This window comes from Phyllostomus hastatus, unplaced genomic scaffold (assembly GCF_019186645.2).
Source record: "Phyllostomus hastatus isolate PE091 unplaced genomic scaffold, TTU_PhHast_1.1 phas_contig_80, whole genome shotgun sequence".
Classification (NCBI taxonomy): Eukaryota; Metazoa; Chordata; class Mammalia; order Chiroptera; family Phyllostomidae; genus Phyllostomus; species Phyllostomus hastatus.
Genome location: NW_025333960.1, coordinates 18172025 through 18199576, shown reverse-complemented (window position 1 = coordinate 18199576; position 27552 = coordinate 18172025). Strand labels below are relative to the sequence as shown.

Genomic DNA, 27552 nt, shown 5'->3' with positions numbered 1-27552 from the left:
AAATCTTTTCCACTAAGATCAGGAACAAGACAAGGCTGTCCACTTTCACCACTTCTACTCAATATAGTACTGGAAGTTTTAGCCACAGCAATCAAAGAAGAAAAAGAAATAAAAAACATCCAAATAGGAAAGGAGGAAACAAAACTGTCACTGTTTGCAGATGACATGATAGTATACATAGAAAATCCTATAGACTCAGCCAAAAAACTGCTTGACCTAATAAATGAATTTGGCAAAACAGCAGGATACAAAGTCAATATCCAGAAATCAAAGGCATTTCTGTATACCATCAATGAAATGGCAGAAGCAGAAATCAGGGGAAAAAATCCCATTTGATATAGCAAAAAGAAAAATAAAATACCTAGGAATAAACCTAGCCAAAGAGGTAAAAGACCTGTATTCAGAAAACTACATAACACTGAGGAAAGAAATTAAGGAAGACACAAACAAATGGAAACATACCGTGTTCATGGATAGGAAGAATTAACATCATCAAAATGTCCATACCCAAAGCAATTTACACATTCAATGCAATTCCTATTAAAGTACCAATGGCATATTTCACAGACATAGAACAAACACTTCAAAAATTTATATGGAACCATAAATGACCCCAAATAGCTGCTGCAATTTTGAGAAAGAAAAGCAAAGTAGAAGGGATCACAATACCTGATACCAAACTGTATTACAAGGCCACTGTAATCAAAACAGCCTGGTACTGGCATAACAACAGGCACATGGACCAATGGCACAGAACAGAGAGCCCATAAATAAACCCAAGTCTCTATGGTCAATTAACATTTATAAAGAAGGCAGCAACATAAAATGGAGTAAAAACAGTCTCTTCAACAAATGGTGTTGGGAAAACTGGACAGCTACATGCAAAAAAAATGAAACTCGAGCACCAACTTATACCATACACAGAAATAAATTCAAGGTGGATAAAAGACTTAAATATAAGCCATGCCACCATTAAAGTCCTAGAGGGAAACATAGGCAGGAAAATCTCAGATATTTCATGCAAAAACATTTTTACTGATACGTCCCCCATAGCAAGGGATGTAAAGGAAAGAATAAACAAATGGGATCTCATCAAAATAAAAAGCTTCTGCACAGCTAAAGAGAACAGTATTAAAATAAAAAGAGAACCAACTGTATGGGAAAACATATTTTGCCAATGACATCTCAGACAAGGGTTTAATCTCTAAAATATATAAAGAACTTACACGACTCTACTCTAAGAAGACAAGCAACCCAATTAAAAAATGGGCAAAGGACTTGAACAGACACTTCTCCAAGGAGGACATACAGAGGGTCCAAAGATATGAAAAGATGTTCGATATCGCTAGCTATCAGAGAGATGCAAATTAAAACCACAATGAGATACCACTTTACACCAGTCAGAATGGCCATCATACACAAAGCAACAAACAACAAGTGTTAGAGAGGTTGTGGAGAAAAGGGGCCTTTAGTTCACTGTTGGTGGGACTGCAGACTGGTACAACCACTGTGGAAAACAGTATGGAACTTCCTCAGAAAACTGAAAATGGATCTGCCTTTTGGTCCAGCAATTCCACTGCTGGGGCTATATCCTAAGAACCCTGAGACACAAATCCTAAAGAACCTTTGCACCCCAGTGTTCATAGCAGCACAATCTACAATAGCCAAGTGCTGGAAGCAACCTAAATGCCCATCAGTAAATGAATGGATCAAAAAACTATGGTACATTTATTTACACAATGGAATTCAGCAGAAAGAAAGAAGGAGCTCCTACCCTTTGCAACAGCATGGATGGAACTGGAAAGCATTATGCTAAGCAAAATAAGCCAGGCAGTGAAAGAGAAATGCCACATGATCTCACCTTTAACAGGAACCTAAACAACAAAACAAAGAAACAAGCCAAATATAGTCGAAGACACTGAAATGGAGGACAGGCTGATGGTGACCAGAGAGGAGAGAAGAGGGAATTTCAGGGGAGAATGGGAAGGGTTTACAGGAACAAATATGAAGGACACATGGACAAAAACTAAGGGGGGGCAGTAATGGGAGGGAGGTGGAGAGGAATGGGTGGGTGGACTGGAATGGGAGCAAAAGGCAGAAAACTGTACTTGAACAATGATTACAATAAAAAAAAAAAAAACAGGAAAAAACTCCAGTAAAAAAACGAAATGAAATAGGGATAAGCAATCTATCAGACACAGAGTTTAAAATACTGGTTATAAGGATGCTGAAGAAACTTAGTGAGAACTTCAACAAAGAGATCATAAGCATTAAAAAGACATAGAAGTCACTAAAAAAGAACCAGCAGAAATGAAGAATACCATAGCTGAAATGAGGAATATACTAGAAGGAATCAACAACAGACCAGATGAAGCAGAGGATCAAATCAGCTATCTGCAGGATAAGTTAACAGAAAACACCCAATCAGAAGAGCAAAAAGAAAAAAGAATCCAAAAAAGGGAGGATACTTTAAGGGACCTCTGGGACGACATTAAGCATAACAACATTCACATCATAGGGGTACCAGGAGAAAAGAGAGAGCAAGGAATTGAGAACCTATTTGAAGAAATAATGACTGAATATTTCCCTAACCTGGTGAAGGAAAAAGACACACAAGTCCAGGAAGTTCAGCGTCCCAAAAAAGAGGAACCCAAAGATGCCCAAGACACAGCATATTTTAAATGCAAAAGGTTAAAGACAAAGAGATAGTCTTAAAAGTAGCAAGAGAAAAACAGTTAGTTATCTACAAGGGAGTTCCCATAAGATTGCCAGTTGGTTTCTCAACATGTAAGGCTCTACAACCAAGATTACTTGCCCAGCAAAGCAATCGTTTGTTTTGTTTTGTTTTTTACAGTTTATGAAACAAGATTTTATTGTAAAAAGGCAAAGTTTCACTGCCATGAATAATAGTGTTTCTCTCTTTTAGTCTCTCTTTTAAAAATTAGTTACTGGGGTGACATTGATTAATAAGATTATATAGGTTTCAAGTATCCATTTCTATGATACGTGACTGGTATATTACATTCTGTGACCATCACCCAAAGTTAAATTATCTTCCATCACCATATATTTGGCCCTCTTTACTCTTTACTACTCCCCAACCCCTTCCCTCCAGTAACCACCATACTGTTGTCTGTGTCTAAGAGTTCCTGTATTATATCCCACATGAGTGAAATCATATAATTTTTAGCTTTTCAGACTGACTTAGTTCACTTAGCATGATATTCTCAAGGTCCATCCATGTTGAGTAGTATTCCATTGTACATATACCACATCTTCTTTATTTAATCCTCTATCAAAGGGCACTTTGCTTACTTCCATGTCTCAGCCACCATGAACAATGCTGCAGTCAACATAGGGGTGCATATATCTTTGTGAATAAATGTTTTCAAATTTTTGATGGTAGATACTGAAGAGAGGTTGCTTGGTCATATGGTAATTCTATTCTTAATTTTTTTTAAAGGAAAATCATACTGTTTTCCATAGTAGTTGTACCAGTTACATTCCCACCAGCAGTGAGTGAGAATTCCTTTTTCTCCAGACCCTCTCCAACACTTGTTACTATCAGTCTTATTGATAATAGCCATTCTAACAGTTGTGAAGTGGTTCCTCTGATTTGCATTTCCCTAATGCTAGTGAAGTTGAGCATCTTTTCGTGTGTATCTGTTGGCCATTTGCATATCTTCTTGGGAGAAATGTCTGTTCAGGTCCTCTGCCTGTTTTTTAATTGGATTGTTTGTTTGGTGTTGATTTGTATGAGTTCTTCACATATTTTGGATATTAACCCCCAGTCAAAGCTGTTGTTTGCAAATATCTTCTCCCATTCAGTTGGCTGACTTTTTGTTTTGTTGACAGTTTCTTTTGTGGTTCAGAAGCTCTTAAGTTAGAAATAGCCCCATTCATTTATTTTTGCCTTTACTTCCCTTGCCTTTGGGGTCAAATTCATAAAATCTTCTCAAATATCAAGGTCCAAAAGTTCAGTAGCTATGTTTTCTCTTATGTAATTTATTGTTTCAGATCTTATATTTAGGGCTTTGATCAATTTTGAATGAATTTTTGTACGTGGGGAAAAACTGTAGTCAAGTTTCATTCCTTTGCCTGTGGCTTTCCAACTTTCCCAGCACCTTTATTGAAGAGGCTTTCTTTTCTCCACTGTGTGTTTTTGGCAGCTTTGTCAAAATTTATTTGCCTGTATACCTATGGTTTACTCTGAGCTCTCAATCTGTTCCATTGGTCTATGTGTCTGTTTTTCTGCCAATACCATGCTGTTTTGATTATCATCACTCTGTAGTATGATATGAAGTCAGGTAGTATGATACCTCCAGTTTCATTCTTTTTTCTCAGGATTGCTTTGGCTAATTGGGGTCTTTTGTAGTTCCATACAAATCTGATTTTTTTGTACTATTTCTTTAAAACATGTCACTAAGATTTTGATGGAGATTGCATTAAATCTGTATATTGCTTTGAGTAATATGAACATTTTAATTGTCTTGATTCTTCCAATCCATGAATAAGGAATATGTTTCCATTCCATTGTACCTTTTTAAATCTTTAATAAGGCTTTGAAGTTTTCAGTAGATAGATAGGCCCTTCACATGCTTTGTTAAATTCATTCCTATTTTGTTGCAATTGCAACAAAAGAATAAAATTCTATTTCTGAAATTTCCCTGTTAGCACATAGGAATGCAGTGGTTGTTTTGTACATGTATCCTGAAACTTTACTGTATTTGCTTATTGTTTCCAATAGTTTTTTGGAGGAGTCTTTAGGGTTTTCTATATCAAGAATCATGTCATTCATCTGCACAAAGTGACACTTTTGCTTCTTCATTCTCAATGTGGATGCCTTTTATTTTTTTCCCTCGCCTGATTGCTCTGGTTTAGACTTCTAGTACTATGCTGAATAAGAGTGCTAAGAGTGAACATCCTTATCTTGTAGGAAAGGTTTTCAGTTTTTCACCACTGAACACCATATTAGCTGAAAGTTTGTCATATATGACCATTATTGTGTTGAGGTACGTTCTTTCAATACCTACATTATTGAGTCTTTTAACCATAAATGGATGTTGAATCTTATCAAATGCCTTTCCTGCATCTATTGATAATATCATATGATTTTTATCCTTTCTTTTGCTACTATGGTATATTACATCAATCAGTTTGGGTATGTGAATCATCCTTGTACCCCTGGAATGAAACCTAGGTGACTGTGATGTATTATTTTTTAAGTATTGTTGTATTCAATTTGCTAGTATTTTGTTTAGAATTTTTTTATCTGTATTCATCAGAAATATTGGTCTGTAGTTTTCCTTTCCCTTCCCCTCATCTTCCCTCCCCTCCCCCCCCTTTCCTTTCCTTTCTTTTCTTTTCTTGTATTATCCTTGCCAGGTTTTGGTATCAGGGTTATTTTGGCCTCATAAAATGTGTTAGGAAGTGGTGTCTCCTCAAATTTTTGCAAGTTTCAGGAGGATGTTTGAATGTTTGTGGAATTCACCAATGAAGCCATCTGATCTTGGACTTTTATTTGGGGGGATGTTTTTGATGTTTTTTTTCAATTTCCTCACTGTTAATTGGTCTATTTAGATTTTCCAATTCTTCATGATTAAGTCTAGGAAGGTTATATATTTCTAGGAACTTATTCATTTCTTCTAGGTTTCTGAATTTAGAGGCACATAGTCTTTCACAGTATTCTAGTATAATCCTTTATATTTCTGTGATGTCTCTGGTAATTTCTTGTTCATTTATGATTTTGCTTATTTGAGTATTTTCTCTTTGTTCCTTAGTTTAGCCAGAGTTTTGTCAATTTTATTAATCTTTTCAAAGAATCAGCTCTTTGTTGTATTAATGTTTTGTACAGTCTTTTTGTTCTCTATTCTGCTCAATCCTGCTCTAATTTTTTTAATTTCCTTTCTTCTGCTGACTTTGAGCTGATTTTGTCCTTCTTTTTCTAGTTCTTTAAGAAAAGAAAAAGAGTATTAGGCTGTTTACTTGAGATTTTTCTTGTTTCTTGAGATATGCTGGTCATGATATAAACTTCCTTCTTAATAATACTTTTGCTGCATCCCAGAAGTTTTTATATGCCATATTGTCATTCTCATTTGTTTCTATGTATCTCTTGATCTCACCTTTTATTTCTTCTTTGACCCAGTCACTTTTTAGTAGCATGTCATTTAATCTCAACATATATGTGGCATTTTTAACTTCCTTTCTGCAGTTGATTTCTAATTTCAAGTTATTGTTGTCAGAGAATATGCTTGATATGATTTCAATCTTCTTAAATTTGTTGAGGTTAGTTTTGTGTCCCAACATTTATTCTATCCTTGGGAATGTTCCATGTGCACTGGAGAAGAATGTATAATCTGATGCTCTGGGATGAAAAGGTCTGTAAATGTCAATTATGTCCATCTGGTCAAATGTATCATTTAAGGCCAATATTTCTTCATTGATCTTGTGTTTGGATGATCTCTCTAGAGTTGTCAGTGGAGTATTAAGACCTCCAATAATGATTGTATTTTGGTCTGTTTCTGCCTTTAGTTGTTACTAGTTTCTTTACACATTATGGTGCTCCCTGATGAGTGCATACATATTGAGAAGTGTTGTATCTTCTTAATGTAGTATCCCCCTTGACATTACAAAATGTCCATCTTTGTCTTTTCTTACCTTTGTTATCTTGAAATCTGTTCTGTCAGATACAGGTATGGTTACACCTGCCTTTCTGTGGATGCTATTTGCTTGGAAAATCATTTTCACTTTGAGTCTGTCTTTGTCCTTGAAGCTTAGATGTGCCTCCTGAAGGCAACATATGGTTTTTTTTATCCAGTTTGATACTCTGTGTCTTTATTTGTGAATAAAGTCCATTTAAATTTAGAGTAATTATTGATATATGAGGATTTTCTATAGCCATTGTATCTTGTTTTCTGGTAGCTCTTTGCCTCCACTGGTTCTTTTCCTTTGTGTTTCTGTCTTTGTGTTGTTTTTGTTTGGTGGTATTCCATAGTTTTTTCCTCTGTTTCCTCTTTTTTTTAAAATTATGTGTCTCAGTTTTGAAGTTCTTTATGTGGTTAACTTTAGGTTATGACAAAGGAAGTTTCATTTATACATTATTCCTTTTTCTTTTGAATGCATCAAATCTCCATCCCCCTGTGCAAATTCAGACCTTTACTCCCTCCCTTTTTATGTTTTTGTTGTCACAAATAATCCCTTCCTATGCTGTTGAGTTTGTTGGTGATCTTAGTTGTAGTTTTGTGATCTTTTGTTCTTGGTTTCAGGTAAAATAATCTCCTTGAGGATTCCCTGCAGTAGAGGTCTTTTAATAATAAATTCCATAAGCTTCTGTATGTCTGGAGAAGTCTTTAGGTCTTCTTCATATCTAAAGGATAACTTTGCCAGATAGATTATTCTTAGCTGGTAATTTCTCTTTCAGTAGTTTGAATATTTGGTTCCACTATCTTCTAGCTTGTAGAGTTTCTGCTGAGAAGTCTAATAATTTAATGGGCTTTCCTTTATAGGTTACTTTATTCTTTTCCCAGGCTGCTTTGAGAATTCTTTTTTGTTTGTTTGTTTTAGTCCTTAATTTATGAGAGTTTTAATACAATGTGCCTTGAAGAAGGAGTTTTTGGATTGAGGTAAATAGGTGTTCTGTTTGCTTCCTGGATTTGAGGATCTAGCTCTTTCCACAGGTTTGGTAAGTTCTCATAACTATTTGTCTGAATAGGCTCTCTGTTCCCTTTTCCTCTTCTTCTGGTATGCCTATTATTCTTTTTTAAAAGATTTTATTTATTTATATATTTATGTATTTATTTATTTTTAGAAAGAGGAGAAGGGAGGGAGAAAGAGAGGGAGATAAACATTAATGTAAGATAATGTAACAATGTAACATTGATCATGTAACATTAATAATACATTGATTGGATGCTTCTCACATGTCCCAACTGGGCACCTGGCCCACAACCCAGGCATGTGCTCTGACTGGGAATCAAACCAGTGACATTTTGATTCACAGGTCAGTGCTCAATCCACCAAACCACACCATCCAGGGCATCTATTATGCTTATATTGCTCTTTTGATGGAGTCAGATAGTTTTCATAGAGTTCTTTCCTTCTTTTTTTTATGCTTAAGTCTCTCTCTTCTTCCCTGTGCACCATGTCTAGATTTCTATCTTCAACAGCATTAATTCTTTCCTCTATGTGGTCATCTCTATTTCCTATGCTCACTAGTTCATTCTTTATTTATCTCTTTTATTGAGTTCGTCATCTCCAGAATTTCTATTTGGTTCTTTTTTTAAGTTTTAATCTCATTGGTAAAGTGCTCATTTTGTTCACTGATTTTGTTCCTGAGTTCATTGAACAGCCTGCCTGTACTTTCTTACATCTTGAGTTTTTTCAGAACTGCAATCTTGAATACTCTGCATTTAAATCACATATTTCCATGTCTTTAAGTTATTTTCTGGAGATTTTTCTTTTTCTTTCTGAGCCGCTTTGTTATCTTGATTATTCATGGTACTTGATTGATTCCTTCTAGGTCTAAGCATCTATGTACGAGTGGCATGTCTAACAGATTGATAAGAAAACACCTTTTGTTGTTTTCCAGTAGGTGGCGCTGAATCACAGGGGTTTTTTTGTTTTTGTTTTTGTTTTTGTTTGTTTTGTTTTGCTTTGTTTTTAGCTCTGTTGCATTTCTCTGGATTTCAGGTCTATGCATGGTAGTGGAAAATGGCCTGTGTTCCCTGGGAAGGTGGGAGCCTTGCCTGTGATCCATCGCCCAGGTCCCAGGGGACACACCTCAAAGGGGAACATAGTAGGTGATGGGGCTCCAAATCTGTGAAATCCCAGCGCTGTCTTCTGCAGCCAGATGCTGCTGACAGGGCAGTTGTGATGTGTGGGTGTGGGGTGAGTTGGAGGAACATGGCCACCTCCTTTGTTGCTTTGCCTTTCCAGCAATGGTAACCCCAGACCCTTATGGATTCCCCCTGCACCTCCACCTGACTCTGGAATTAGTCAAAATGCACTCATTACTCAGAGAAAAAGTATTTCTGTAGTTCCAGCTCTTGGGTTTGCAAATAATGTACTCTACAACATAACACAAAGAGTGAGGGGAGGCGAGTTCTGGGAGGCTCAAAGAAGGTAGCCAACCCCATAGCTTTGGTTATCTGTCTAGAAAGCTGAATGCCAGACAACTGTTGTCTCACTTTTGTGCTTTGTCCCTGCCCAGGGCACTGGGCTCAGCCACAGCTAGTACTGCCCACTCCTGAAGAAATGCTCACTGAATCTCTTTGTTTTTCCCAGGTGAAGGGAGTGTCAGCCACAACCTGATTCCTCCCCTCTCTGAGATGAGACCTGCAGTGAGCTCCAGACTGCAGGGCTGTGTCTGTGCTTTGTCTCAGCTTTTCTTCCTTCTCACTTCCCTGGTTTGCTCCCACTTGCCCACCTTTAGACATTTCAATGTGCAGATCTCTCAGACGTGTCTGTGCATTGAGCAGGAAATCCTTTGTTGAATTACAGCTGTTTAAGTTGTTGAAACTTCAAGGGGAGAGACCAAGGAGATCTCTCACATCGCCATTCCTCTGACACCACCCAAAGCTATCATTTAGCATGGAAGGAGAGATAAAGAGTTTCCCAGACCAAAAAAAAAAAAAAGCTAAAGGAGTTCATCACCACCAAACCAGTATTACAAGAAATGTTAAAGGGTCTCCTTTAGGTTGGGGGATTGGGTAAAAAGGGTGAAGAGATTAGGAAGTACAAATTGGTAGTTACAGAATAGTTACAGGGATGTAAGATACAGCATAGGGAATAGAGTCAATAGTATTGTAATAATTATATATAGTGTCAGATGGGTACTACATTTATCAGGGCAATCACTTAGTAATTCATATAATGTCTAATCACTGGGTTATATACCTGAAAATAATTATAATATTATTCATAATATATTATATTATTCATAATATATCATATGACAACTGTAATTGAAAAATAAAAAAATTATTTAAAGTCAAAAAATTAAAGAAGATGCCAATAAATGAAAAGACACTCTATGTTGATGGATTGGACAACGTAATAATAAAATGGCATGAACTACATATCTCTCAATGATCACTTGACATATAAATGAATTAAATTGTTCCCAAAACAAAAGATATAGAGTAGCTGAATGGATAAGAAAACAAGACACATATGTATTTGGTCTACAGAAGACCCACCTCAGATCAAAAGACATAACAGAGTGAAGTTAAGAGATAGAAAAAGATGTTTCATGCAAATGGACATTAAAAAAACCTGAGGTAGAAATTCTTAAACAAAAAAAGACTTTAAAACAAAGGACATAGATATAGACAACAGACATATGAAAAGATGCTCAACAAATCATCAAAGAAATGCAAATTAAAACCACAATGAGGTATCACATCACACCTGTCAAGATGCTATTATTAATAAATCAACAAAAAGCCCTGCCTGGTGTGGCTCAGTGGACTGAGCACTGGACTGTGAAGCAAAAGGTTGCCAGTTCGATTCCCAGTCAGAGCACACGCCTGGGTTGCAGGCCAGATCCTCAGTAGGGGGCATGTGAGTGGCAACCACACACTGATGTTTCCTTCCCTCTCTTTCTCCCTCCCTTTCCCTCTCTTTAAAAATAAATAAATAAAATATTTTTTTAAAGAAAGAAATTACTTCTAAAAAATAATAAATCAACAAATAAGCCTGGCAAGGATGTTGAGAAAAGGGAACCCTCATGCATTGTTAGTGACACTGCAAATTGGTACAGGCATTATGGAAAGCAGTATGGAGGTTCTTCAAAAAATTAAAAATAGAACTCCTTCATGACCCAGCAATTACACTTTGGGGTATTTATCTGAAGAGTTCCAAAACATTGCAGCATTGTTTATAATAATCAAGATATGGAAACAACCTAGGTACCTATCAATGGACCATCAGAATAAGAAGTTGTGGTACATTCGCACAATGGAATACTATTCTGCCATGAAAAGGCAATCTTACCTTTTGTGACAGCATGGATGGACTTAGAGGGTATTATGCTGAGTGAAATAAGTAAGAAAGACCATATTATTTCACTTATAGGCAGAATCTAAAAAAACCAAAAGGAATGAACAAATAGAAACAGATTCATAGATACAGAGAACAAACTCATGATTGCCAGATGGGAGGAGAGTTGGGAACCTGGGTGAAAAACATAAAGGAATTAAGAATTGGTAATTTCAAAAGTCACAGGGATGTAAAATACAGCATAGGAAGTATAATTAATGATATTGTAATAAACATGTATGGTGCCAGGTGCTACTAAACTTATCAGGAGGATCCCTTTTTGAGTTATATAAATGTCTAAGCAGTATTCTGTACACCTGAAATTAATTTAAAATAATATTGAATGTCTACTATAATTGAAAAATAAGAAAAAATTTTTTATAAAAAGTTAAATAAAGATCCAATTCTATTCCCCCATTTACTTAAATCTACCTCCCACTATATTTCTCTCAATCTTAGTTTCCTTCTTTCCTTTATGAAACATGAGCAAAATTTTTAGATTTTTTTATTAATATGAGTATGCTATTTAAAAATATTTATCTATTTATTTATTTAATTTTTAGAGAGAGCGGAAGGAAGAAAGAGAGGGGGAGAAACATTGATGTGTGAGAGAAACATCAATTGGTTCCTGGGGGCATCGCCCACAAACTAGGCATGTGTCCTGATGGGGAATCGAATGGGTGACCTTTTGGTTTGCAGGCTGGCACTTAATACACTGAGCCACACCAGCCAGGGCTATAAGTAAATTATTTTTTTAATTTAAAAACAAAATATGTACTTATAGGATTTACATGTTGTTGACCCTTGAACAACATGGAGGTTACATGTTGTTGACCCTTGAACGACATGGAGGCTTTGGCCCTCATGCCATCAAAAATTTGTGTAAAACTTTTGACTCCCCTAAAACTTAAATTGTTCCTTGGCATTCATGGGAGATTGGTTTCAGGACCCCTATGAATACAAAAATCCACAGATGCTCAAGACCCCTACATAAAATGCTGTATACCAATGCACACAGTCAGCCCACTGCATTCACAAACTCCCAAATGCATATCAAGTACAGGTATGTATTGAATAAAATCTGTATATAAGTAGACTTGTGCAGTTCAAACCTACGTTATTCAAGAACCAACTGTACTTGGTATTTATGTACTGTATTACAAAATGTTTTACAGTAGCTAAAAGGCTTATTATATGTGCCATCTAAAGCAGCAAGTTTTTTTTTCTTGTTTTGAATTACATAAGCTAATGCTTTAAAGCAAAGGTCCAATGCCTTAACATGGCCTGTGGTCTGTTCTCTCTTTAATCCCCTCCAACCTGGTGACCTTGGACTTCTTTCTCAGCTCCTCCCACGTGTCAAGAGTTCCCCTTCAGAATCTACACACAGTCTGAAGAAGTGCTCTTCCCCAGCACTCCTCTAGCTTTGTCTCTCTCTTCCTTTTCATCTCAACACAGATAGTACCTCCTTAAAAACTTCCTTAAATCTGCAATATAAATTATGCATTTCCTGTTACTCTTTGCCTTTCTAGCCCTCATTCTAATATAAAGTCATACAGTTATAAAATTACAGACTAGTGTATTTATTAGTATCTTCTGTTTCAGTAGGAACTCAATGAATATTGGTCAAATTAAGGAATAGAAAATCAAAATGGTATTATGAATATTACTAGTGAAATAAAAATCTCACTTATTCTCCATAGAGTGAAATTTAAGGCAGCTCATATTAAACTATATGTTTAATTTATTTATGAAAAATATCTTTCCCTCATAAGCACTTTATAGAACTAGGTGTTATTCCTACATATGTTAATTATTTGTGAGTAGCTAGTCAAATAATCATCTATGCTATATAGAAAAACATACTCTTATAAAAATTCCATAAATCAACATTTGTGTGAATTCAAAACTAGCCTTCTTTCTGAAGTGTTACTAATGTCAATACATTCATTCAATGCTTTATCTATTCAATCATCCACTTAATTTCATGTTTATTGATTACCTTCTAGGCATTAAGCCCTGGTGATTAAAAGATGAATTCTACATGGTCAGTGCCTTGTGAGAGTTTACAGCCAAGTGAGATACATGCCAACCAGTTATTACAGCCAAGAAGCGACACCCACATAAGTAAATACAGTCAGCCGCTTTTCGTCTAGAGAGGTCAGGGAAGGCTTTTTGGAAATGATATGCTTGATACTTTATTATCCATATTTTAACCATCTATAAAGAGGAGTATTAGATTAAATAACTTTAAGAAATTACAAAAGATAGTAACTCATTTACTTATAACTTCTTATGAGACTCACTTTTCACATTTGTAAAGAATGCATTTATATATTTTGTCAACCCTCTTCAGTGACAACTAAATTTCACTCAACTATAGTGCGGCAGAGGCTGACTAGATGCTCACCAAGCCCACTTCCTCTCCCTGGAGACATGGCCAAACAATATCTCCTAGTTCTCACAATGGAATATGCCTGATGTAATGGCCAAGACAGCTAAGTGTTGTGTGCCTTCCCTATACTCTCTCCCTCTTCCAGAGCAATCTTGTAGGCTGGAATTCAAAGATGACAGCAGAACAAGATGAAAGGAGCTTGGATTCCCGAGCCACTGAAAGTAAAAGCTCCTCAACATGATACAGACTACAGTGTGAGTGAGGAATTAATTAAACTGCTGAAATTTTGAGAATGTTTGTTACAACAGTTAGCTTATTCTAATGAATAATTCCACTGTGAAGGTAGTATGTAGTCAATCAGAATTTTAAAGAACACGATGACAGTTATTTCTGTTCCCCCCACCTCCTTTTATTAGGGAGAGGGAAGGGAGAAAGAGAGGGAGAGAAACATCAATGTGAGAGAGAAACATCGATTGGTTGTCTCTCACACCTCAACCAGGGACCAAACTTGTAGCCTAGGTATGTGTCCTGACTGGGAATCAAACCAATGACCCTTTGCTTTGTGGGATGATGCCCATCCAGCTGAGCCACACCAGTCAAGGCAGTCCCTTCTAATTCCCACTCCCCCCACTTCTTATTAATAGCACCGATTTTGTTTTTGGAGCTAATGCATTCAGCTCCAGAAGGATTTTGATTGCTTTAAGTTCACCATAAAAATTCTGCTCCCCACCTTCCTAGCCTTCCCTGCAGTGAAGGATGGCCAAGCAACCTCCTTCTAGCTAAGGAAACCTAAGGGGATTGTACTGCAAAGGTTCCTGAGAAAGGTTTTCCTTCGCTGATAAAAGAGGACTCACATGGATTGCATGATCCCTTCTTCCCTTTTCTTGACTCAAACCTACACAACTGGAGCTGCATTCTGAACTAATATAACATATTCACCAATGCCACAAATTTGTGGGCTGATATGGGATATGCCTGAAAAGAAGAGTGCATGCCCCATCTAAAGGCATTCAAAAATAACTTTTTATTTAAACATTGACATGACAAAATAAAGACCTCAATAGGAACACAGCCACTCAGTAAAATTTGAAATGTTAATTTGACACTAACTTTTAATTTTTGTCATCATCTAGTATTTATCTGTCATATTTTCTTAATGTGCTTCTTTAAACTAGTCAAAAGTACTGGCTAAGAGCTTAGGCTTTGGAGTCAGAATTCCTGCATTCAGATCACAGCTCTGGCACTTACTCTGGGAATATAGCTGACATTAAGCTTCTGTCTGTTTTTTTATCACTAAAATAAAGATAATAATAGCAGATGCTAAGGATAGTGATAAGGATTAAATGACATAATCAATATAAAGTACTTAGTAGAGTGTCTGGCACATAATGCTCAATAAATGTGATATACAATATCAATATAATAAATATAAGATTTATTTTATTACCTCCAAATTTCATACAACTTTAAATAATGAAATAATCCATTGTCTGTGAGTGGGTATTTGCTTCCTATGGGTGTAAGTGTGCTTTATGTTCAGGGCCTCCTGGTGAGTAAACCAAAGAATAAGGTTGCATGACAGCCTTTGGACTCCTTGGGTTTTAAACAGGGTTAAAATAACATCATGGCTAAGTTGTTTTAAGTAAAGGATTAGAGTCAATGACTAAGAGTCAAGGGCGGGATGAGAGAGGACACTAGAAGAGTGGGCTGTGTGCCCTCCACTGTCCCTGTGAACTCTACTGCTTGTGGACTCTGGAGCCTCACCCCAGACAAGATAATAAAAAGACAAGAGCAAGTAAAGCCACAGACAATAATCTCAACAGGCTGCCCTCCCACCATCCCATTCACCGTCCCCTGCTTCTTCAAAATGGATTATTCACCATTACAAGGACACAACCCACATTTTTCTGCCTCCACATCTCTGTTCAAGTGATTACCTTCACTGAAGGGCCCATCAGCCTGTCAAAACCCTATCATTTCTCAGTCTATCATAAATACCTCCTCTTTCAAGATAGCATCTCTAGTTTACCTTTTCAAATAATCTGCCTGACTTTTCTGAACCTTTCTTGAGCTTCATTCATTCAAAAAACATTTTTCAAGTACTTACTATGACCTTGGAATTATCCCATGTACTGGGGGAACATAGTCTTGACTCTTTGGGAATAGTTTAATGATTACAATAAATTGAATTTATTTGTACCTTCTCTCTTCCAAAACAGGATGTGCACTCACTTACAATAAGAGTAGACACTATGTAATCTTAAAATAAAGTTCAGGGCTAGAAGAGAGAAGATCAGCATGAAATGTAGCTCCTGGGGAACCAGGATAATAAAAAAAGGAACACAATGATCTTTTATCAGTACATTCTCTCACCAACAGAGAAAATATATACCAGTTCCTCAGGGCAAATAAATCCTAAAGTATCACATATTTTCTCCTTAGGGCTGTTACAGAGGTTTCAAATAATTACATTTCAAACTCAAAACTGCCAAAAGGGAGGCATGTAAAATATGCCATAGAATATAAACTAGTTCACTAAATTTCAAACTCCTTAAATCTAGGTAGTACATTTGTTAAGGACAACAGACATTAATTCTATATTGGAGGAAAATTCACCCTAAATTTCTTTTTCAGAATTGAACAAGCTGAAATAGTATGCAAGGATTTAAATGAATGTCATTCACAGTACAGCAAAACACATTTCAAAGTGTTTGAGTGAAAAAATAAAAGTGTACTCATTTTTACTTCTCCCTATGTGGACATTACACTGTTCTCTCCCTCCGAGTCTGATGCGAGTTTGGCAGAAGGAAAACAGCTTGCCTTCACTGGTCAGAAGATGGAGCACTCGGGGCAACCTGGGCCTAAAGGAACAGAGTTGTGGATATTGCCACCCACAGTTCTAATTTCTTTTGAGAGTTTTGCTTAGTCCCACTCTTTCAACTATACACTTTCACTATAATGTCTCCCATCATGTAAACCTTAATGTAATATCAAATTTGTCAACTCTGTCCCCAAAACACCAATTTCTATTTTCCCTATTCTGTTAATGACACCATTTTTCTCTGGGATAATTGGGCTTGAAAATAAGGAGTCATTGCCCTGACTGGTATGGCTCAGTGGGCTGGACATCATCCTGCAAACCTAAAGGTCAGGAGGCATGCCTGGGTTGCAGGCCACGTCCCCATTTTGGGGCATGCAGAGGCAACCAATTGATGTCTCTCACACATGTTTCTCTCCCTCTCTTTCTCCCTCCCATCCACTCTGTCTAAAATAAATATATAAAATCTTTAAAAATAAAAAAATTTTTAAAAAGAAAATGAGTCAGCAGTTTCATTCCTTTCCCTTGACTCCAAAATTCAATTGGCAATCCCATATATCTTTTCATTTTATTTTCTGAGTCTCTCTTTTATTGCCAATACTTATATTCAGATCCATTTTACCTTGAGCCCATATTTAAATAATAGTTTAGATTTATCTTTCTAAAATGCAACATTGTTACATTGCTGTTCAGAAATTTTCAGTGGACACTGTTATTCACTAAATGTAGGCTATACTTCAGAGCTTGGAATTCACCTACTCCATAACATGGTCTCAACCCAACAGCTTTACTCCCTACTGACTTCTTATGTCCACTAATTTCATAATGTTCTACCACTATCCCTATATTCATGTTCACCGTTCCTCAGTGCCAAACTGATCTCCTTATCTCTTTCCTATGAATCCAAATTCAATTCTTCAAGGACTAGGCAGAGTCTCATTTCCTAAGCAAAATTTCCTTAGACTTCTCCACTCTTCGTTTAACTCAGTACTACTGTCATCTACATGGCTCACTCAACAACCATTTGTATATAGCTTTACAATGTCATGAATTTTGTCTTACAGAATTTTTCACATTTGGTGAAAAATTTTCACTAATGGTACATATGTGAACTTTAGCTTATCTACCCAACTAAAATGTAATTTTCTTATACTCCTTCCCTGCCTGACAGTGCTCAACACCTGGTAGGCACTTAAATATATCATAGATTTGAGAAGGGGAGCCCTAGAGGTCATCTATTGCCAACTCCTACCCAAGATCCCATTGATATTCCTTAGAGCTAATCCTCCAGCCCTTATTGAACACTTGACTGACACTTCACAGCTACATCACAAGAGAGAGTGTTCCACAGCTGAAGAGTACTAGTCAACAGAAAGGTTTCCATCAATCTCAAAAATACAGTGAAGTGAGTGAAATATAAAGTACCAAACAGTATGTTCAATATGTTTCCCTATATGCATGTACATGCTCAGAATATCTCAGGAACAGTATCCAAGAAGCTGGGATTATCCCTGGATGAGAGATTTGGGTGACTGGGAGACAGAGGTGGAAGAAGACCTAATTTTCACTATTAGACTCTTTGGTTTATTTAATAATTAAACAAGCAAAATATGTTTTAAGTTCTTTCTTGTTATATACTTAAATCTTCCTCTGTGAAACTTCTATCCCAGTCCTATTTCTGACCTCTGGAGTTTCCCAGCATTAACTCAACTATGCTGACTGACAGATTGACATTTTAATGAACTGTTGCTAAGAACCATGTAAATATGCACATTCAATTGAAGTTTATTATATCCCTTAAAAGACCTAAGACATGTTTAGCAGCTTTAGGGATATATGAATACTTTTCAGAATTATGCATGATCTCTAAATTTCAAAATAGTCTTGAGAAGGAAGGCCATTCTTAAGTATTTTGAAAAATGTACACAATGGATAAATATATTCTCTCATCATTATGAATAAGCATATATCTTGGGAATCAAATAACCTATGCTCTACTCCTGAAGCTTTAAATATCTCTGGGCCCTTCATTTCTTCTCCATCAGTAAAACAGGCATTGGTATTTGACTTGTTTTGAGAACCCTTCCCTATCTAGCTTTCTGTCTGTTTATGACACCCTCACTCCAGCAGGTGCTCATGTATTACCACACACATAGTTAGGATTTATAACTACTCACCTAATGAAAGCATCCCTCTTCCTGGGGGTATGACAGGGAATCCTTAATGTTGAAATCATCACTGACTCCAGGCATTCCCCTTGTCTTTTATCAACAATTCAAACAACTTGGATAGAGATCTTTCACAAGCCTGTTTGTATTTTACATGTGACCAATTGCCCCATATGAACTACAAGATATTGACATCATGAAACCTGCCATCATCCTTCAACTCTCCTGAGTTTGTAGAAGTATAGTGGCGACTTCAAGCAATGATAACTACTATCACCAGCTACAGTGTGTACTGCAATTGGTAATTGGCTCTAAAAGTCCCATTAATGAAATCCAGCTCAATTAAATAAGCACTCCTTGAGTGTTTACTAGATACAAGGCAATGTGCCAGCAACTGGGGAAAACACTTTGCTCTTTTTTACCCAGTACACAAAGAAGTATAAAAGGCCTCCTATGAGTGAAAAGGCTATTTGAGATTACACTGTGCTCATCAAGCACCTGTCTGCCTTTATCAATTCTATCATGATGACTAGATTGCAAGCTTGCTTCTGGAAATTTTTACTGTAATTTAAGCCCTGTAGTTCCAGTTCCCAATAATATCAGAACCAACTGAATCCTGAGGCAAACCACACTCCCACTCCAGAAAGTCCAGGCTGGTGATGCAATCCTCTTATAATACACTTTCTTATCTGTACTTGGGATACCTGAAAACTTCAGATTGCCCTTCTATTGTGTCTCAGTGTCTCAGTATATGTAGAGAGTCATGATTTTCACATCCAATATTTCACCTGTCAGGCAACCCCCTTCCTGGGGTTGAGGGGTTGGTGTGGAGGAGAATTGGAGAGAGGTCATATTCACTTTTTCAGACACAGTACTATTCTGGCCTCCTGACCAGAAAAAAATAATAAAGCCTTATCTTAAATCTCCTTTGTCATTTCTATTACTCCTGGAGGGTAGAAAGCAATTGTAGGGGAAAAAAAAATCCTGCAAATACCTTCCCTTATCACCTTTTATAATTGGGAGAGGACATAATGTAAATTAAGCATGTGCTTCTTGTAATTATTTCTTGTATCAGCAGGTATTTAGTGAGCTCCTAAATCTATGCTGGCATCTGAGGAATCCAAAAGCAGTGAAGACATTGTTTCTACTCTCCGGAGCCTCATAATTTAATGGAGAGGTGGGGTTTACCCCAAATTCAATTGAGAACATCTAAGTGACAAATCACCTGATACTAACAGTAAGACACAAAATCAACTACAGTCTTAGAACTATAGGAAACATTGGGGCAAGGGATCAAATCCAACCTCTCACTATAAGCAAAAATCTTTCAGCATCCTTATCAGGGTCATTAAGCTTCTGATATAATGTGAAACTCACATTTCACAAAGCAGTCCATTTAATTTTTCAAAGTCTCTTACCCTATAATGAACCAAAACTCTCACCTATCTGTTATTCTATAAAGCAATGATTTCAAAACTAGTGCCCCTTCTCCTCTACCTCTAGCAGCACAAGGCACACCACAGAAAGCCTGCAACACTGTAGGGTAAAATTTGAATACCACTGCTTTAAGGATATACTAACAGTTTTAAGAGCTTTGAGGTAATTAGAGTAAATCTGATTCCAACTGCACATCTCAGCCCTTTGAAGATAGTTATATTGTTTCTAAATCTTGGATTAAGCTTGCCTCTTTCCAACAGTCTATTTCCTTATAGTCAATAATATTGTAATAACTAGGTATGGTGTCAGATGGGTACTTGACTTACTAGAGTGATCACTTTGTAAGTTATGTAAATATCTAATCACTAGATTGTACACCTGAAACTAATACAATATTGTATGCCAGCTATCACTGAAAATTTTAAAAAATTATTTTTTTAAAAAGAAATAAACCTGAAGCTGAGAAAAAAACTGTCTATTGCCTTTATGTCATTTTTCTCCACATTTCCCCCATCCCCCATTAATTACTCTCCTCCTATAAAATGTAAAAACCATATCTGAACATAATTCTTTAGATCCTGTGACCAGCTAAGGACACTGTGTATCTCTTACTCTTTGGACAGCACTAGAGGTTGAAGAGGACTTAGTAAATGAAGAAGGACCTGACCTAGACCTTGAGAAATGGAGTATTTAGATAGATGGAGGGGAGAGAAGATAAAATTCCAAGCTGGGAAGCCAGCATGAACAAAGATACAAAAATTAAAATGAGGGCCACATGACATACTTTGAAGACTTCCCTTCTAGACCCTTACTGGTTCTTTTTTATTAGGTCAGCTGCCCACTCTCTTATATTTCTCAGATGAAAATTAAGCCAGATCTTATCTCCATGAATGTAGATATCTACTGTCTCGATACCAAATGAAGAACATGATCTGATCAGTGCTAAAATTAGATCATTTCAATATTATAGTTATTACCACATAGGGGAAGAATATTTGGTAAAGATGTCTGATAGATCTATAGGGAAAAAAAAGTGTCATCTTACAATGAGTCAACACCTTGACAAGAAGATTCATAAAAATTATAACACTACTGAGGACTATTCCTGGGAGATCTCAGATCTAAAGCATACCCAAAGAACACCTTGCCTCTAAAAAATATCTTTTGTTTATCATTAATCAAACCACCCATAATATATGCCCCTATGGTCTCCTGGCTGTAAAAACAGCAGCATTTTCAAATATATGAGTACTAGCTAATCCACTAAGGTAAAATATCCTGTGAAAACTAACATGAAAACACTAATTTGGGGGGGGGGAAAGTAAATATGTTCATTTAAGTCCATCTTCTCATGTTATTTAATTTTCCCATCTAGAGAAAAGAATCAAAGCACATCAATGTTTCATATAATTTAGTTTATTATTCAAGAAAGATCATAAAGACAGGGTAATTCATAATATATCCTTTTCCCATAAAATGTATTTGTTAGTGATTATATGAATACTTACTGCTTTACATCACAGGAAAATGCAATTTCCACAGGCACACAGCACTCAAAAACCTGGGAAAATTAATCTTGTTCTAAATTTTAATATGTGCTATGAAACACGCATGTGTTTTAATATGTGTTTTAATGTACTGAGGGAAAAAAACTGATCTTACTAGCATTCAGAGTAATTGTTTCAAACATTTTATTTCCATTATTTCTCTTTTCCTTCATCTCAAAAGGAGATAATCTGAATGCTCTAATCTGAAAAACAAGTGTAGCAAATACTTGACAATGAAGATGGAAAGCTTCTAAAAATCTGTTACCTTAGTGACAGCAAGAATGTGGAAGAATAAGAATACACTGTCAGGACATCATTTCAGATTCCACAGATTTGAGGCTTAAATACAGTCAGCTTTCATTAGCTTTTTGTTTTTCCCAGCAGGTCCTTGGACTTTGAAACAAAACCTGAATGACAGCTATGAGCAATTCCAGCCTGGCTCCTGATTAGCTATGCCAAACAAAACAACTCTCTGCAGTGTAAACTTTCCAGGCATCTGCAACCAAGCCTCTGTAGAGACTATAATTCCTCAGTGAGATTTGAAGGAGAGTCAGAGGTTGGAGGGTAAAAGATGAATAGGAGGGGGGAAGGGGAGAAAAGAATCAGACCTTCCCCTCTACCTCAAACTAGTTCCCTGAACTAGTCTCTGATTAAAGCAGAGAGGAAAGTAAAGTAGAACTTGTTTTAGTGGTGGTATCGTCATTGTAGTTTTTACCCGTCTATTCTACAATGTAACTAACTAGTTCTCTATATCTGAATATTTGATTCCAATTCACACCCATAACATCCTCATATTCCAAACCACCCATGTATTTAAACCAAACAAGTAATTCCAAGGTCCTATTACCATCAAATAGAGCAAGCAATCGATTAAAGAGAAAGGGAGCAACATATATGAATAGACTGTGCCCCATGTGGATGCAAACTAAGATTTTGTGGCAGTTGTTGTCATTCACTTGTCACTGCATACATACCTAAAATTAATCACATCAAGTGACAGTGCACTGTGCTGTATGGTCCTATCTACTACATACTTAGATCCTGGTGGAACTATTAAGATGCTTTTTTCTTATGATCAGTGCCCTTGATTCTACCTAAAGAACATTCCTTTATCTACAAAAAAGAATTACAATAGTAGATCTCAAAGCAGTCCATTGTGATCAAATGCTGGCTTTCAAAGTTAATAAGTGGTTTCAGAAAAAGTTGTCTGAAGAAAATTCTGTATTGGAATATGAGATGGCAATTCAGCTGTGATGAGATGGGTTAAACTAAAAGGTTGACTTAAACAGCCAACAATCCTCCTAAAACTTCAGCAGTAATAATAATTATTTTTATATTTCTTGGCTACCCAATAAGATGACAGCATCGAAACTTCCTCTTTTCTTCTGGAAAAGTAACATTTGACCACACTCTGATATCTACTGCTTCTAAGATAATCTACTAAAACTGATGATGGTTGGCTTTCTTGGAATGGTGGGCAACAAACGTCCCTGCTTCTGGACAATAACCATTTTTTTTAGTCTCATGTTGAATATGTAGCATTTAAAGTAGGAATATAGCTCTAACATCCTAAGATGTAATTTTCAGATACGTGGCAACACATGTCACAGAAATCTTAACATTTACATGACCACATCATAAAAGCCTAGCCTACATTTAGGATAACATTAAATTTAAATCATGAAAAGTGTGAGTGGAAAATTTAAGTTCAGACATACAGGAATCTATAAAAAATTTCATCAAAAATCACAATCAGGGAGATACTGATTTTGGAAACTAAGGACAAAGAAAATTTCAATGTTTGAGATAGGTAATATCAAACCAGAAAGCTACATTCCCATTATTTTATTTGACTTGTCTGTGATCCCACCACACTATTGAACTATAGAAAAGAACCTTAAGAATATTTTTCATTTTAGATGAAGGTAAAGATAGTCAATGATATTAGAACAGCAGAAAACCCCTTATTATGAATCTATGCTTGAAATCCCAAACCAAACCTGCTGGTTCAGCACAAAGTCATCAACAGAATTCTTATCTATAAAGGGAACAATCCATTGTCTGGCTGAAACAAAGAGCAGTGCAAAGGAAATCAGCCAAATCTGGGCCAGATGGTCACTGATTCAAGTTTCATTCTCCCCATCCCCCACCCTCTCTGGCACTACAAAAATGGAGCCAGGCAGCATTTTTGGTTACTAGGTGACAACCCTGAGTGTAAGGTATAAACCTTTTACAGTTACTTATACCACCCCACATGTCAACACCATTTAATTTACTAAAACAGAATGTCCTCATAAAAAGTTAAATGAAGAATTTGCTATGTAGCAGTTATTAAAAGAAAAATACCTCTAAAAACCCAATGTCTTTTTCTTAGGTATGACGTGGAGTCTTATCAAGTGAAATGATTAAAAATATTCATATTAATTTATTATCATCTATTGTTTTAGATGATAAAACAATAGAGAAAACTGATTTATTACACTCATTTTCTGCCCATATTAACTACTGGGCCATCACTTTGCAGGGTCTTGTGCTTTTTAACCCAGAAACACTTTACCAAAGATAAGGCTACCAACAAAGGAAATTACTGATTTTTATTTTAAACCAATGTGTCTGACCCCATATCACAGAATCTCCTGGGCACTATAAGACTCAGTTTTAAATTCTAAATGGCGAACATAAATTAAAGCAAAGCATACATAATTATGTCTTAAAATCTATAAGCATGCTATGGAAACATACATATTAAAGAATGTCATAAATAAAATTTCAGGATCTCTCAATAAGTTTATTCAGAAAACATTCCTTTACTTATCCTAACTGTATAAAAGAAAGATATTTAGATTAAACAAAGGTCTTTCCTTTCAAAAGAATCTTTCACTCTATGGCAGATGTTTGGGAAATATTTACATTTATGTTACCAAAGTAAATTTTATTAAACAACAAACAGCAATTCCTTTTAGTAAATTATACAGTCCTTTTAATAATTATGTTGGAAATGTCAATGCAGAAGTACATTTTATTGGCATGCTACAGTGCCACTTTTTCTAAATTTACATATAGAAAGGTTAGGGTAGATCAAAGAGATTTCTGTCTATTTGTTTGTTTATTTTACAAGAGATAATCACAGGCTGGTAATTCAATGGCTAAAGACAAAAATGACTTCAAAATATGCAATCAACAGCAACTCACACAAATGGCCTGTTTTATTGTAAGGAAGTAGAAAAAGCTGCTAAAGTCAACACAAGGTAACCTCCGTTAAGACAACATTCATGGTAGCTTACACAATGCCAACAGTGAGTATAAAATGAAGCCAAATCACAGAGCTTTGAATCTTGACCTTCTGTCTTAAACAGAATAGTGGTAAGTGAAAATCTTTTAAAAAACTTGTCCTCAGATATTGTTCCTGTAATTTGATTTATATTTACAGTATCAAACTAAGTTTTAAGCACTAGTTTAAAATAGTCTAAATATATACACAGTATATAGATATGTGCATGTGGGTGAGGTACATATGTCAGTGTGCTTCTGCTAACTTCAATATTTTTTTAATAGCTCTGATTTAGTTATTTGAAATGTATTTCTACAGTCTCATTTCTACTATTGATTTCTTTCACATAGTACTACAATATTCAGCTTCATACTGGAAACTGACGAACTGTTGTTATAGCATATATGTTTTCTTTTAAAATAATTATATCTCAGAAAAACTGCTGATGTGAAAAAATTAACAACCCATTAAGAGCATTTAAAATATGGTAGTTGAATATTGGCTGTTTATTTAGTCTAAAATAAGGTTTTATTTCAATGTTCATGAAAAAGAAGAAAATGACTATTCAAATTAAAATTCTCTACCTTCTGAACTCATCTGTAGAGTCTCTGGGATAAATTTACATTTGAATGAAACACACACAAAGAAAGCTGGACTATCATAACCATCCCACACACATTAGTGTTTTCAGAGATTTAAATATTGCTACTACACAATTATTTTTAATCACTCAGTTTTATTTATACATCATTACAATAAGATTTATATGCTAATATTAACTTAATATAAGAGTTAAAGGAAACATCTGTAAATAGGTCAAAACAGAATTTTACTAATGAAAGTCAACTCAGAACAGACTTCTCATGCGCATAATTTAAAAAACAGCTTTTAAATAAGATAAAAACAAAAACTATACAATAAATTACCTAAATGTAATGAGTTAGAATTCAGCTGACTAAATTATGATCTTGTTCTTTATTAGGCCATAGTATAAAGGAGTAACAGACTTTAAAACTAAAATATTAGTGTATAAGTACTGAGTTCTAGGTATCCTTCCAGCCTTTTCTCTTTTTACTTTTCTGTCCTTAATATGTATCTTCCTTTCTCCAGTGGTCCACAAATCAGGCAGAAAATTTAATTCAATTCAATTAAAAAATTGTAAAAAAATAACATAATAATGGTACTGATTCATCTTACTTTTTATTACTGTACACAATGAGAAACATATAACAAGGGCCAAATCAGAGTGCACACAGCCTTCACTGACAAAAAACTGATGAAAATCCAAATGTCTAAAGAGTGAATTGCATTCATAAGAAAATGCTCTATGATCTATGCTTCAAATGTTCATTATTTCTATATGCATTAGTAGGATAGTAATGTAGAAACTAAGTAATCGCATATGACTATAAATATGTTTTAAACATACTGACGGTCAATATAAGCTTTCATTCACTTTCTGTCTAAATGGTATTTTCTCATACACTAAATTTACCACATAAAGAGTGTCTCAAAAGGAGCTTATTTTCTATAATTAGTCTTTGCTCTAAGATGCAAAAAAAAGGGATCTGAGTTGAATTGTGATGAAATTAATATATCCCTCTCAAAATACACATGCCACAAATTTTTGTTTTATTTGTAGATACCATGATGTACGTGAAGTGTTACTAAAAAATTGAAGGTTCATACCACGATTTCCTAAACATCACCAGCACTGTTTCAAATTTTACACTCAATGCCTCAAAGTTAAAAGTATCTTCTAGCTTAAAAAATGAAATGGACATTAAATCTCCATTACATATCAGTTCAATTGAATTATTACATAATTTTGGTATTTGGTAACAGAACAAATGATGTCCTTACAGATTATGTTATATGACTCTTCTATTACATTAACAGCATGGAACATGATTTAAGTAAAATTAGGTCTAAATCTACAATACCACAAAACACATACCTCTGTTTTAATTAGATTGTAGGCTTCCCCATGATCAGGGACAGTTCTTTATTTTCTTTTCTCATTCTCCACAGCACCATTCTAATTATAGGTACTTGATAAAGACTTATTAAATTGAATGTTATTGTTAATTTTCTGCCCAGTGGAGAACTCTATTATTCACACTGAATATAAGCTTCTTGCTCAGTAGGAAAACCATGAAAAGAAAAATAATTTTTAAAGAAGTGATAAATGTATTTGATGCAGGAATTACTTTTTATCCAAAAGAAAACTTAAGAAGCAGTTTGATATTATAATTGCTATTGCCAATCACAACTTCAAAGCCTTAAAAAAAAATCAGTACAGGTTAAACACAAACTTTACTCTAGGATAGAATTATGGTGTCTGTTTGCAATACGTGAACTTTAGCTTCCCAAGGGTAAACACCATACAGATGTCTGGTAATCTCTCATGTAACAGTATCTAAAAGTAAGCACACACTGTTTTGATTTTGGAAGTCTTACCAATTTAAAATCTGAAGAACAAAATTAATTGTAACATTATACAGTACAAGAAATCTGTTACATTTTTCAAAACACTTTTTTCAGACTATCAATTCCATGGTTCTATCTCACTACACAGTATATCCTAGAATATGGCATTCAATTATTTTTTATTAACTAAGATATATTTATTGATAAATTTAAAGTTCAAATGCCTAAATTATGCAAGTAAATTTGTAAATAAGTAAATTTGATGATAACCTGAACATACATGACAGATTACAAAAACATCATTTTGTAAAGCTCAAAAAGAAGGAAAAAATGTATCTCCCTCTAAACAATTCTGCCATAGAATTGTTTGGGATTTATTTTCCCCTGTTACCATCCTTTATTCAAAAGATAATGCTACTGACCTAGCTTCCAAAGGACCTGGGCCTCATCTT

The 27552-nt window shown here is 35.4% G+C and overlaps 1 protein-coding gene across 3 annotated transcripts in view; it reads right to left on the bottom strand.

The window, feature by feature from the left end:
* The window catches only part of GREB1L (GREB1 like retinoic acid receptor coactivator), a 273756-nt gene that overhangs the window by 227447 nt on the left and 18757 nt on the right, over window positions 1-27552 (bottom strand). The window lies entirely within an intron of this gene.